We start from the raw sequence: 14,124 nt of genomic DNA on the forward strand, positions 1-14,124 counted from the left end.
AATTCCCTCCCTCATTCCCAGGCTGGGGGGAGGGTGGGTGAGCATCTGTGTGGTGTTTGGCTGCCAACCAGGCTCAAGCCACAACAGGAAGGGATCATCCCCCTGTACTCAGCACTGGTGAGGCTGCACTTTCAATACTGTGTTCAGTTTTGGGCCCCTCACTACAAGACAGACATCGAGGTGCTGAAGCACATCCACGGAAGTGCAATGAAGATGGTGAAGGGTCTAAAGAGCAAGTCCTATGAGGAGTGGATGAGGTAATTGAGTTGTTTAGCCTGGATAAAAAGAGGCTGAGGGGAGACTTTATCACTCTCTACAAATACCTGAAAAGAGGTTGTAGCAAAGTGGGTGTTGGTCGCTTCTCCCAAGTAGAAGATGATAAGATGAGAGGAAATGTCCTCAAGCTGCACCAGGGAAGATTTTGATTGAATATGAGGAAAAATTTCTTCACTGAAGGGGTTATCAAGCACTGTAACAGGCTGCCCAGGGAAGTAGTGTAGTCATCATCCAAGGAGGTATTTAAAAGATATGTAGGTGTGATGTTTAGGAATATGGTTTAGTGGTGGACTTGGTTGTGTTAGGTTAATGGTTGGACTTGATGATATTAAAGGTCTTTTCCAATCTAAATGATGTTATGATTTTATGCAAAACAGGTATTTAACACATTCCACACTTTCTTGTTTATCTCATGTTGTCTTAGGTTTGAGTGAGTGGTGGGGTTTTTGGGTATTGGGGAGAGGCTACAGCAGTGGCATCCCATGAGAAGCTTCTCGAAGCTCCCTTGGCTCCAAGTTGGCCCCATCTTTGCACCAAGGCTGAGCCAATCAGCTGTTCCTCTTTGAGAACAAATTTAAGAAGGGACCCAGGAGGAGGAGTTGGACTTGTGAGGAAGAGTTGCGTCATCTGTGTGAACATCGAAGTCAGTGGAAGAATAAGGAAGAAAGGAGAGGAAGGTATACCAGAGCACAGACTCTCCCTGTATCCTGTGGTGAGATGGCAGGGAGCCCCCACCCTGCCACCCATGAAGGTTTATGGTGGAGCAGACACTGATTTATGACAGGTGGGGGATCCCCACAAATTCAAGGTGGCTGCTCCCAAAGCCAGCCAGGATCCTGTGGGAAGAAGCAGCCCCCCACTGTTGTAGCTGAGCGCTAGGTAGTATCGGGGGTGTCCCACGCTGGAGCACCTCAGGAAGGGCTGTAGCCCCTGGGAGGGACTCCAGTTGGAGAAAGTTGGTGTCCCATGCCAGAGCAACGAGGGAAATGCTGCATCCTGTGGGAGGGACTCACATTGGAGAAAACTTGTGGAGGACTGTCTCCTGTGAGGGGGGGACCATGCTGGAGCAGGGGGAACAAGTTCCAGAAGTTCCCCCCACTATGGAAGAAGTGACAGTAGTGTCTGCATCCCCCATTGTCTACCACCTGCGCCACTCGGGGGAGGAGGTAGACATATTGGGAGCAAAGCTGATGGGTGGGTTGGGGGGAAGGGGTTTTCAAGATGTGGTAATGCTTCTCACTGTCCTATTCTGTCTGTTAAGTATTGTTGTTAGTGTCTGTAATAAAATTATGTTCTTTTTTTTTTTTTTTTTTTTTTTTTTTTTTTTTTTTTTTCCCTAAAATGTCTGTCTTTTGCCCATGACTGTAATGGGTGATTTATCCCTCCCTGTCCTATCTTGAATCCCAAATCTGGCTTATTTTCTCCTTCTCATCACTGTGGGGGGGAAGGTGAGAGTGAACTGCTGCATGGTGCTCAGTTGCCCTCTGAGCTCAAATCACAACACATGTAAAGGGTAGTCACCTATTTGTGCTGTCAGCAGTGCATTAGTCAGGTATGTGGTGCTTTACAATCTGCTACAATGAATTTCAGATATCACTAACAGCAATGAAAAAAAAAAAAACCAAAAAAAACCCAAAACAAAACAAAACAAAAACAACAACAACAACAAAAAACCAAACTGTATTTGAATCAAATCAAGATCAAAAACCAGGACATATTCCAACTTCAATGAAGAAAAGAACCTATATTTTCAGGAGTGTTAGTACATTTTTTTCTTCCTAGCCTTATTTCTGTTAGCAGAAGTGAAATACTGAGCTTGACAACACCAGATGTATCACAAATCTCATGGTAAACTCTCCTGTTTTAATTTTTATCTTGCCTCTAAATGGCAAAAGAATACTTCAATATTTCTGTCTTATAATTTAAAAAAGTCTAGAATACTGAATAACATTCCTTCCAATTGCCTTCTTGCCTCAGGATTTCTTCTCTCACTCTCTGTCCTTCACAAAAGCACCAAGTGGAGAACTGAACAAATAAAACCATTGAAGAGAGCAATAGAAGACTTGACACATAGAATTGTAAACTGTGAGACCACAGCCTTTCTCTCCTCCTCAAAACCAGTGTGTTCATTTTAAATTGACAACTTACCCCTCCCAGGATGAACATACAAAATATGTCATGCAATGTCTATCTTCCCTTAAAGCAGCTGTAGCCAAAGGAGCGTGGTTAAGAAAATAAAATAGCAGTGAAGAGCCTGTCTGCTTAGATGCTTACAGCTGCTCATCTGATGATAGGACTGTCTTTGCCTGCTTTGCTTATGGCAAACATTTCTTCTATTTTCAAACTTTGCTACTTGAAAAAAAAAAAAAAAAAAAAAGGAGCTAGCAAAAAGTTTCTCTCCCTTTTTCAGAGAAACCTGATGGCTCTGTGAAGACAGATAAGAATTCACCATGCTGATACACTATGTGCATAGCAATGTTTGCAGGCCAAGCACTGATCAGACATGGTTTCTCCAGACATTATATTCCAGGTACTATAAAGATTTTCTCACAAAAGCTTCTGAGACGTGCCAAATGTCTAAGCACTTTTCAAGATCCAACTTCAAGATTTCCTTCCAACAGAAAAAAAGGATGTCTCTTCGATATCTATATTTTATCTATTAATATATATCTCAAATCTTTACTTTTCCATATATCTCCATAAATACTCCTGTTATATCATGTAATGTCCCCTCACTGCCACTGGTAGCTTGTTAGATAACACCAAACATTAAGCTTCCTATGTCTTTACATAGACTCAAAATACTCATTCTCTCATAGTCCTTATACAAAATTCCTACAGAAAGAATATGCTTAAAAGGTACATTTGAAACAGGAATATTTACTCATGATAGTAAATTAAGGGAACTATAAAAAAGAAATCTTGAAATTCATTAAATTATCATTACATCACATGTAGTTAGCTCTGGACCTCAAATTCTATAGAGAAATTACTTCTTCACACAGATACTAATACCCACCAGAATAACAATCACAATTTCTACACTTGCTCTTACAAAATGCCTTCTGGAGCATTTCTCTCTCCCTCTAGTAAGTTGCTCTGTATCTTAACAAGAAATCAGCTCAAACATAATATTTTTGGCATGTATAGAGAAATATTTCCCTAATGAAATCTGAGACCGACCTTACTGATAAGGAGCATTCACCTTACTGTAGTTTATAGCAATATTCTATTCAGATCTTCATGGGAATGTTTTTAAGAATTTTTGTTAATTACTTAAATACAAACCACAACCTTAACTATCTGACTTGATTTACTATCAGCCAATCATTAATCCAGTTTGATAAAGCTTTTTCATTTCTCATATTTTTGTCCTGTGCAAAATATTTCATGCATCAAATCTTGCCATGCCACTTGTAGCTTCTATTTTAAAATATTATTATTGTGGTCCTGTGATGTTATTTATCCATAAACAAGCTGCTGACATTAGCTGTTAGAATAATTTAATTTACTGTAATAGTGTCCTTAATTTCTCTCTTTCTGGAAGTTCAGCTACTTTCCCATGAGTTGTGCAACAGCAGCTTAGAGCAAATTCAACCTGTCAGGGGTTTACCCTACCATTCTAGTCCCCTGAATTCACAATCTATCACACACATAGTGATTAATTTATCTGTACATTATTACAGTATGCTTGTTTATATTATTGGAAACAGGAAAAGAATAAATTGTTAAGGAAGAACTTTTGATGTAACTATGAAGCTTGAAAATTTAAATTCTTATACTTCACCCTTTCTATGTTTCCCTCTATACCTTTCTTCTGCTGTAGTTTTCCTTCATGAAAAAAAAAAAAAAAAAGATAGAAAAATTAAAGTTTTAGAAAGCACTTGGAGATTTGTAGAGGATAATGTGTGTGAGAGAAAATATATTACTAGACACTAAGTTACTTTTATAAAGAAGAAAGGGAAAAAATCAATGTAAAGAAGAAAAATGTTCACAATTAGTCCTGCCATTTTCATTATTTAGAGAGAAAACAATGGAGATGTAGAGCAATCACAGTTTGCTTCATGTAAACCTGATTCAAGATATGATTGAGTTAAACATAGTGTTTGGATTGAACCAAGCATCTTGAAAGAGAACATTATTGTAGCTCTCATCTACCAGAAATGGTGTTCATTGTCTGTGCTGATTTTTATAGGCTAGAAATCTTCATTCCTATGAGCTCTCGTGGAAGTATATAATAGTAGTCCTGACTCTTTATTTTGTGTGAAAAGAAACATTCCTTCTCAGGACTGATATACTGTTATATGAAAAATAAAATTTGTGAATTTGAATACTGAGGTGGACAAAATTAACATTTTTATCTAAGTATTAAAAAATGAGCATGCTTTTCACAGCTTTAAGATTAACTGTATAAGTTGTTTAGATATTAACAAAGTCTCAATATCATTGATCAGCTGCAACTTCAAATTAAACTACTCTGTTACCAGAGAATATTTACATGGCTATCATGTATCATGCAATGTTTACATATAGTGAGATATCTTGCTAGCATGAGATGAAAGAAGATTTATTGGTGGGATCTGTAGTTGATGGCATACACTAATTCGAACAGTGAAAGCTACTTTTTGGGACAAAATAAGGGCAGAGAGGGGAAGCAGGAAAGGGAAAAGTCTTCCCAGTTTCCATCTAGGTAAGCCAATCATAAGGCAAGCATAATTGTGTAGGTGCTCTCTCCAGTGCACAAGGTGGTGACAATGAAGATGACCATGATGTTTTCCTCCTTGATACTATATATTTTTTATGCAGGACATTCTAAAACTACCTACTGTTTTATAATAATATTATCAGTAATTGGAGCATGATAATCACATGCAAATGTTGCAAATGGAATGGCTGTTCAGCTTCTGTGCACATGCATTGTTGGTTAACTACTTAATACTTGGTAAAAATCGACATTGCTGTGCACAACATTTAGTTTTCTCAAATATAAACTATAAATTATGAAACAAAAGGTAAAATAAAGGGGGTGTGGGAGGATTAATGATGATTCTTAGACCACTAATAATTGTTTCCCATGAGAACCTGCCATAAGGGCACTTTTGGCATCTGCAGGTACAAGGCAACAGAAGCAGTGATATAAGAAAAATAGCATGATAAAGGAAAAAACTAATACTGCCACAGAGACTCAGAAAACACTTGTCTCAATAGCTTCAGGGAAAAGTTACAGAGCTGTAAACAGTGCATTTGGCATTTGCACTGTTTTCCTCACTTTCTGCTTGTATTCTTATTTTATCAGATCTGTCTGTCTCAAGGTAGCTGTTTTTACGCTTTTCCACACACACACACATACATCCCACCTCCTCTCTTTTCCCTGTCCCTAACTCCTAGGAATATGCTAGGACTGTCCTCCTCCAGTTCTCCTTTTGCATTACTTGCCCTTGTCCACTTGCTCTGTAGCAGAGCTGCTGCATGCAAAGCGTATAGGGCTTGCACATGCCTGAGAACAGCTATACAGCCTGAGTGAACAAGGTTCTGGGAAAGCTTCTGGGTTCTTTGTATCATTTGCTAGTGCTTACTTACTTTGATTTTACATCTGATTTCTTATTTAGCTCCAAATGTCAGTCAGAGGATCTACTGAGACTTTTGTTTGCTAGACTGAATAGATGATCTATCATCAGATTTTCCGTTCCCCAGACACTTCCAAATCCTGATCAGGTCAGTCATTCATTGATAAATGGAACAGACTGAACTTTTATATTAAGAGATTCTCCCAAGCCTTTAAATTATTCTTCTGTTTTTCCTGAACTCCTGATGAATGAATAACTGGGACATTTTTTAATTTGTCAAATACACATCTTGTTATGCTATGCTATATTGCAGAGGAACTTGAGAGTCTTCTTGCTTCTCACACTAGTTAGGAAGTCTTCTTGTGTCCAATGTGTTGATAAAATTGGTTAGACCTAATATGTAAAATGCCACCAAAACAAATATTTTACTTTCTGTTGACATATCTTAAGGACAGCATGGAAATCACAGCTGATAGCATGTTATCTGGATTTTCTAAAATATTTTTTGTACACTGATATACTGAGAGTTAAAAACCTAGCTGGATGGAATGATGGTGAAAGAGCAGCTACTCTCAGAGTGTAATGTGTCTTTGAACATTATCAGTGAACTACAAGGAAGATTACAAATAGAGAAGAGCAAGTAGACTGAGGTTTATAGTTGTTCAAGAGAAAGTAAATAAGCTACTAATTAAATACTACTGGTAAGTTTAAGTTGAATTATTAGTTATGACCTAGACATCACTGGAAGAGAAATTTTGCATTTTGTTGTGTGCAAGCTGAAGAATAGTTTTCTTGAATTTCCCTACCAGTTTCTTACACTTAAGATCTTGTTAAACACAAAAGCAATAAACTTTATATGCAAAACCAAGTCTTAGTTATTAGTCTAATTAAAGTCTTAACAGCCTAATCAAAGAATTAGCAGTCCATTTACAATGTTACTTAAACTTCAAATTATGTGTAGGTAAAATTGACAAACTTTCTAGTGTCTATACCTTTCTTCAGTGTTATTGTTCCAGTCTCCCCCCAGGTCCTCATGTATGATTTCAGTTCATGCTACATATAACAACTACAAGTTGTAACTATCCATTAGTTAAAAAATAGATAACATAGTAGGCAATATCTAACACAATTGTACAAAATGAAAAAAAAAAAAAAAAAGCTAAACCAGAGAAGATTACAGTTATTCTGTCATTAGATAATTGTACTTACACATCTCCAGGCAGCCCCAGACAAGTTTAGACAAAGCCTGACAAAACTAGAGGCCTGTGTTGTTAATGTAACACAAAGACTGTGGCCTCTTACCAGCAACAGGATGTTATTTACTAGGCCACAAATCTATAATACAGATATTTTAATAGACCATAACAGAAATTTTGTGTTCCAAAGAGTTTTATCTGCCAAATGCAGGTATAGTAATGAAATGCAAAATGACACTAGAATTAAACACTGAAGAAATAATGATAGTCAAAATCCACAACTACTTCAAAGTCTGTGTAAGCAGTTAAACATATTGGTGGTCAATATTTAATCTGAAAGCACCATAGATCATCCCAAGTTAAAAGAGTTTGTAGTGAATACCAGCCTTCTCACTGCAAATATCTTATTTGTACAGGATATTGTACAGGAAAATGACTACATTCTACAACAAAACAAGACAATCAAGGAAAGAGTATTTTTTATGAATTATTGGCTAGGATCCTGGAAAAGTACTCAAAAGAGCATTATGGAAGTACTCAGTCTGACAGCTGATATGAAAATTCCCTTCCATAACTATTATAGAAAACAGTCTTTATAGTTGGTTATATATATATATAAATGTAATGTGGTAGTGGAATTTTACTGGAGACTTTGGTATTGTTCATGTTTAAGTAACACAAATTAAAAGACAGCCCAGCCCTGGAAATAAGGACTTGTCTTTTTAGAAGCAAGAGGTGTCCATGAAGGATGAAGGATACTGCTGGAAAACCAAGGTAAGGGTAACATCCTAGCCCCTCTAATATGATCCAGTTGAATATGTCCCTGCTCACTGAAGATGGGGTTGGATTAGATGACCTCTAAAGGTCCCTACCAATCCAAATTATTCTATGATTTTATGTCTTTGAAATCCTCCCAGGGTTGTCTGGCATCACAGACTGACTCCAGGAACACCTGGATCAATAAACAAGCAACAAGAATGCTGTAAAAAGAGTTGCTTTGCAAAGTTTTACTATGATTAGTAATTATTAGTGTGGGTGTTATTGATTAGTCAAATCATGTTGTGCCTGAACATTTGAAGGTTATAAGAACACTGTGTAAAATCACATTCAGGTGCCCCAATTTGGATGGAACACCTCATGCACATGAATAAATATTTACTCTTGTAATTATATACTTTGCATCCTAACATCTCCTTGGTCAGCACTGGCCAGTTGTGAATTTTTGTGATACAGTTCTGTTCCTTTTGAAGTCCCAGATTCTTTATTGTAGAAGGCATCACACATACATTACTAAAAAAGTGCACTGCCAGTAGACAATGTATTTCCATGATGATAATAAATTATTGTGTATAATTTTCCTAGAAAAGGAGCACTGGGTACCTCCACAGACAGAAAGGTAATTCCTGCTTGCATTTTCTGTATATGGATACACTTGTAAAGTAAGAGTTAACTGCTACTATTGATACTGAGAGCATAATACAATGCATGAGCATGCACTGTTGAAAAGCATCTTCCCAAATATTTAGGCAGTTATTTAAAACTAATGAAAAAATTGCAAGGGTAAAAGCTTGGAAGAAGGTGAAAGCCTGATTGGTGTCAGAATACAAGAGAAGAAGCAGCTCTATGAATGAACTCCCCACTGCACATCTTTTAGTGCTCACATTTGCTTCAGTAAGGTCAGAACCATTTAAACTTCGCAAAGAGACTACACAAAAAACCCCCCAATGTTTAATTTTTAGTGTCTTTTTTTGTTTGATGTACTTCACTCGACAAGGAATTCATAGTTGGTTCTGAAGATATCTTAAGACACTGACATTTGAGATAGGAAGTTCACAGAGGAAAAAAAGTGTTCAAAGGTAGACTTGATGTGGTAAGCTGGCTGCTGAAATAAAAGCATTACAAATTAGTAGCTATGTCAAAACAGAATGATGAACCTTGTGGTTTATATCAGGACAGTAGTCATTAAGTTTGTTAGCACTGCATTTGTGCAACAAGGGGAAAAGTAATAGAGCTAGATTTACACTCAGTTTCAGAATTATAAATTATACTGTGTCATGCAGGATGACCTTTCAAAGGGACAGAATGAATACCAAACTGAAACTTCTGTGTCAATGCTTCCATCTCCATGAACACAGAGTAATCCTGGAAATGCCATGTTCATCTAGAGAAATGCAGGTTATTATGACAACAAAACAAACACCTTCTTTCCACAACCATTTTTCCCAAATTTTTGGGAAGGTGATGAAAGCCAATTTTAAATAGCTCAGAAGTCAGACACTTTTCCAACACCATTAAATCTATAGCTGCTTCAGAATACAGGCTTTACATGTTCATAAAGTCTTCCTTTTTTTTTTTTTTTTTTTTTTTTTTTTTTACTTTCTCTCCTAGATTGTAGAAACGGAGGTTATATATACAAAAGGAAGAAGAAACAATCATAGAATCATAGAATCAAAGAATGGTTTGCATTGGACAAGACTTTTAAAGATCAGCTAGTCCAAAGCCCCTGCCATGGGCAAGAGTACCTTCCACCAGGTCAGGTTGCTCAAAGATCCGTTCAACTTTAGTTTGAACACTTTCAGGATGGAACACACAGTTTCCTTGAGTGACCTGTTCCAATATATCACTGCCTTCATTGTAAAAAAATGTCAATATCTAAGGTAATGTAAAATGTCATATCTAAGGTAAATCTCCCCTCTCTCAGTTTAGAACAGTTACCCCTTGTTCTGTCACTACAGACTATGATAAAAAGTCTTTCTCTGTATTTTTTATAAGCCTCCTTTACATATTGAAAGGCTACAATAAAGTATCCCTGGAACCTTCTCTTCTCCAGACTGAACAACCCCAACTCTCTCAGCCTTTCTCCATTGGAGAGGTGTTCCAGACCTCTTACCATTTCCATGGTTCTCCAATAGACTGGCTGTGACTGATTCATAGGGACCCCAGAGCTGGGTAGAGTACTTCAGATGGAGTGTCACAAGAGCAGATTAGGGGGGGAGGATCACCTTCCTCAACTTGCTGGCTATGAGTCTTTTCATGCAGCCGAGGATAGAAAGGACCATCAGATTAGTCAGGCACAATTTGCCCTTTGTGAAGCAATGTTGGTTGTCTCTAATCACCTCCATGTCTTCCATATGCCTTGATACAACTTCCAGGAGGATCTGTTCCAGGACCTGACTGGGCACAGAGGTGAGGCTAACTGGTCATTAGTTCCAAGATCCTCCTTACTACCCTTGTTATAAATGGATGTGATATTTCCCTTTTCTCCAGTCACTGGGGACTTCATATGACTGCCATGGGTTTTCAAATATGGTGGAGAGAGTGGCTTAGCAACTACATCTTCCAGTTTCCTCAGGACACTGGGATGTATCTTGGTGGGTCCCATGGACGTGTGTATGTTCAGGTTCCTCAGGTGGTCTTGAACCTGATCTCCTTTGATAGGGGACCCCATCCCCTTACACCCTGCCTTTAGGTTCAGGGACTTGAGAGATGTGGGAAGATACATTGCCAGTGAAAACTGAGGCAAAAAATTATTGAATACCTCAGCCTTCTCTTTGCCTCACTTATCAGAGGGATGCATGGTGGGTGTTGAGGTACATTTGCTTTTGCCTTCTTTTTCTGACCAGTGTACCTGTAGATGTCCTTTTTATTAGTCTTCACATTCCTTGCCAAATTCACCTCCAACTGTGCCTTAGATTTCCTGATCCCATTCCTACCCATCCAGGCAGTGTCCCTGTTTTTGCCCCAGGATACATAACCCTGCTTCCACTGCTTGTGCATTTCCTTCTTACAATTTAATTTGGCCTTAGTCAACTATGCTGATCTTCTGCCTTCCTTGCCTTATTTTTTACATGAGCAAATCAAGAGCTCTGGTGCTCTAAGAAAGATGAAACATTTCACAGATATTCCCCTGTTGGTTCCTCTGTCTCTGCTGTTTCCCAAAATTCCATCCACTTCCGCCTCTAAATCCAGCTTGAAACCCCCCTCATAAGTCTGCACAGATTGTTGGCAAAGACCTTCTTGTAACATTTTGTCAGGTGAATCCTACCAGCTCCCAAAAGGCGTAATTTCAGATACATTAACAAGTGAAGTTTTAAATTATGAAATCTAGTGTTGGTGTTTGAACCTGGTCAGCAGCTAAATGCCAGGCAGTCACTCACCCACCCTCCCTCCGAGTTGGGAATGGGGAGGGAATCAGAGGGGCAAAGGGAGACTCGCGGGTTGAGATAAAAACAGTTAATAACAGTAACAGAATAACATGCTGACAGCAATATCAGCAGGTAATGTACAATACAGCTGCTCACCACCCACCGACCGACCGACACCCGCCTGCTCCCAGCCAGTGATCCCAAACACAAAAGCCCCACGGCCACACTCCCCAAAGTGAGAGCCCCTCCTGGCCCACTCCTGCTTTTATATAGTGAGCACAATGTCACATGACATGGAATATCGGCCAATCCGGGCCCAGCACTCCAGCTGTGCTCCCCCCGCCCCCGCACACAGGCAAGGGCTCTCTGGAAGCTCAGTGTGCTGCAGCACTCCTCCAGATACCAAAACGAACATGAACTCTATTCCAGCCCAAACCAGGACTTCTAGACATAAAGAAAAATTGTCTTTAATTTCACATACAGAGAAAAGATTTTTTTGTTTTGTTTTGTTTTTTTATTTATTTCTAAAATTTGTACAGCAGGAGACTAGAATACTCTGATGACTGGAGTAAGTTTCATCACAGCTGATAGTTAGGTCCCAGTTCAGCAAGTTACTTAGTTATGTGGTAAACCCTGAACACTGCAGGAACTCATCACAATTTATGACAAACAAGAACCTGCCCTGAACTTAAATTAAAAAAAAAAAAAAAATTAAACAGTTCCTGAACTAACTTCCTGTTCTGCATGCAATCACTTCACTGAATTGGGAGGTGTTGACTGGCCATATTTTGCTTAGTAAACCCCATTCTTTCATAGGATATAAAATGTTATTTATTAAAAATGCCATCAAATATTACATAAGGGGACAAAGTGACAGGAGAAATTGTGCATGTTTGATTCCATCTATCAGATAAGAAAATTCAACCAAACAGTAAATGTCTCAAAAGATGGAAAAGAATAAAACAGCATAAACAGCTACATATAATTAGATCTGTATTGCTCAGAGAGCAACTACAGCAAATGTCCATTGAGGAAAAGCAATCTTCTTGGTACTCATAGTCTGATTTTGTTTAATATCTCACTTTTTCTTTCACAAGGGCCAAGGTTTGAAGGCACCAGAGGCAGAATTAGATACTGTCGTTCATGCCAAGATATAATAAAATACAAAATATTTTTTCTTTTTACTTGTAAAAGTACATCAACTCTCAGCATTTTTTCTAACCATACCAAAAAATCAGGATATGCAAAATGAACAGGACAATCAAACTGAGAACAGATGCTATATTGTGATACCTCCTCAGTCTTGTTTTGCAGGTGATGTCATCAGAGTCCAATACTTTCTGAATATGAGTGCATTGAGTTTAATATCAGATTTTCTTATCTGAAGACAGTTCAGCTTAGATGTGATTTCAAATTCAGAAGAGTGATATAAAATATACTGAAAACACAATACAAATATGACACTTAGAGAATTACAGCAATTGCAATACATACTTCAATTACAGTACCAGTGTAGATTACCACTACCACTCTCTATAATAGGCTCGCTGTCATGACACTGGGCATCCCAAATCTCTGGGAAGGAATACATGGGTTGAAGCCAGCTCAAACACATTTCTCTCTTGGAAACTCTTGCTAGTTATTTAGTTTTTTGTACTCTAGGTTGGGCTGAGTCACACGTTCACTCTTCTCCATGCTGGTCTAGCTAACTCAAGGAGACATTTACACCACCAGGTGATCCACTCAGTTGTTGATATCTGTTTATTTAAAACAAAGGCCACTCTCTGATCCCCTTTGCAGTGAGATAAAGTCAGTTTGTTTGCGACAGCTGTGGTCATTCACACCCTGTGTTATATTCTGAGCTTCATAAACACATTGTCCTTGTCCAAATCCATTGATCTTTCTTCCACTGTAGGGGTTTATTCAGCGAGTCACATTTCACCCTAGGCTTCAGTCAGTCATAGATGCTGATGACTGACTGAACAGCAGTATTAAAAAGACTTGGTTTGGTTTTAAATTATGTATAATATTCTATCAGTATTAGTTGCCTTTGAATCAATATCCAGTAGAAAAATTAGTTAGACAACATCTGAAAACTACTCACAATTTATAAATTTTACCCCTCTTTGCATTCAGTGAAAGCCTATATTTCTCATTGATATACCATATCCTTTCTTTTTTAAATAACGTCTCTAGAAAACAGGTTACTGGCATTTTGTATTAAAAAACAGTTAACTTGTTCTGAAATGGATAAAGTTTAACTTTGTTTTCAGAGAAGACAAATTCAAGTGGATAATAGACATTCATCCATGAATGTCTTTCAGAAGTCTTCTGACCCAGACTCCACCACTTTAATTCTCATTAACTTGCCCAAACTCACTGCCAAATGAATTCTGTTTACAGAACAGAAATGCAAGAGAGATTTCTGCAGGGTTGAAGGTGTCTGAGAATTTTTCTATTGAAAATAAATTGTTTTAGCTTTGTTAAGCTCCCCCTCTGCACGAAAACTGAGTGAATCAGCTGCGCCTCTGAGATAAGGTATTTAAGAAGGGACGTGGTGACAAGCAGTGGGATTTGTGAGGAGAAGTTGCCACATCTGCGTGTACACCAAGGTCAGTGGAGGAACATCCAGAGGAAGAAAGGAAGGGGGAGGTGTGCAGGAGCAGAGACCTCCCTGTATCCTGTGGTGAGATGGCAGGGTGGTTCACCCCCTGCCACCCATGAAGTTCTACGGTGGAGCAGACACTGATTTATGGCCTGTGTTTTTCGCCTAGATGATCAAGGTGCTGTGCCCAAAGAAGGTCGGGGTCTTGTGGGAAAAGGTAGCCCCACTGCTGTAATTCAGTGTTGGGAGGATTGCAGCATGTGGGGGTGTCCCATGCCAGAGCAGCTTGGGAAGGGCTGCAGCCCGTGGGAGGGACTCCAGTTGGAGAAAGTTGG

General features: G+C 38.6%; 1 long non-coding RNA gene across 1 annotated transcript; it reads left to right on the forward strand.

Annotated features, from left to right (window-relative positions):
- The first annotated feature begins 759 nt into the window (after positions 1–759).
- On the forward strand, positions 760–13,846 carry LOC116962363. The gene is made up of 3 exons (XR_004407532.2): positions 760–791; positions 9,572–9,576; positions 13,673–13,846. It is a non-coding gene; the product is annotated as an uncharacterized LOC116962363 (long non-coding RNA).
- The last annotated feature ends 278 nt before the right edge of the window (positions 13,847–14,124 follow it).

The sequence above is a fragment of the Tyto alba genome, unplaced genomic scaffold (genome assembly GCF_018691265.1).
Source record: "Tyto alba isolate M040663 unplaced genomic scaffold, T.alba_DEE_v4.0 Super-Scaffold_1000006, whole genome shotgun sequence".
In the NCBI taxonomy this organism is placed as follows: domain Eukaryota; kingdom Metazoa; phylum Chordata; class Aves; order Strigiformes; family Tytonidae; genus Tyto; species Tyto alba.